The sequence below is a fragment of the Orycteropus afer genome, unplaced genomic scaffold, assembly GCF_000298275.1.
Source record: "Orycteropus afer afer isolate SDZICR_OR568_19922 unplaced genomic scaffold, OryAfe1.0 scaffold00325, whole genome shotgun sequence".
NCBI lineage: Eukaryota > Metazoa > Chordata > Mammalia > Tubulidentata > Orycteropodidae > Orycteropus > Orycteropus afer.
In genome coordinates this window covers 285325-286223 of record NW_006921912.1, presented here as the reverse complement: position 1 = coordinate 286223, position 899 = coordinate 285325, and positions in this window count along the sequence as shown.

Here is an 899-nt window from a genome sequence, read left to right as displayed (position 1 = left end):
GATGTTTACTTATGTTTTACTGACTATGCCAAAGCATTTAATTGTTTGGATCATAACAAATTATGGATAACATTGAGAAGAATAGGAATTCCAGAATACTTGATTATACTTATGAGGAACCTGTACATAGATCAGGAGGCTGTCATTTGAACAGGACAAGAGGATACTGCATGGCTCAAAATCAAGAAGGGAGTGCATCAAGGTTGTATCCTTTCACCATACTTATTCAACTTGTATGCTGAACAAACAATCTGAGAAGCTGGATTATATGAAGAATGTGTCATCAGGATTGGAGGAAGACTCATTAACAACCTGTGATATGCAGATGACACAACTTTCCTTGCTGAAAATGAGGATAACTTAAAGTACTTACTGATGAAGATTAAAGACTATAGTCTACAGTATGGATTACACCTCAGTATGAAGAAAACAAAAATCTTCACAACTGGTCCAGTAAACAGCATCATGGTGGGTGGAGAAAAGATTGAAGTTGTGAAGGATTACATATTACTTGGTTCTACAATCAACACCAATGGAAGCAGCAGTTGAGACATCAGATGATGACATATTGCATTGGGCGAATCTGCTACAAGAGACCTCTTTGAAGTGATGAAGAGCAAAGATGTCTCCTTGAAGAGTAAGGTGCACCTAACCCAAGATATGGTATTTTCAATTGCCTCTTATGCATGTGAGAGCTGGACAATGAATAAGGAAGACTGAAGAAGAGTTGATGCTTTTGAATTGTGGTATTGGAGAAGAATGCTAAGAGCACCATGGTCTGCTAGAAGGACTAACAAATTTGTCCTGGAAGAAGTGCAGCCAGAATGCTCCTTGGAAGTGAGAATGGCCAGACTTTGTCTCACCTACTTTGGTCATGTTGTCAGAAGGAATCATTCCCT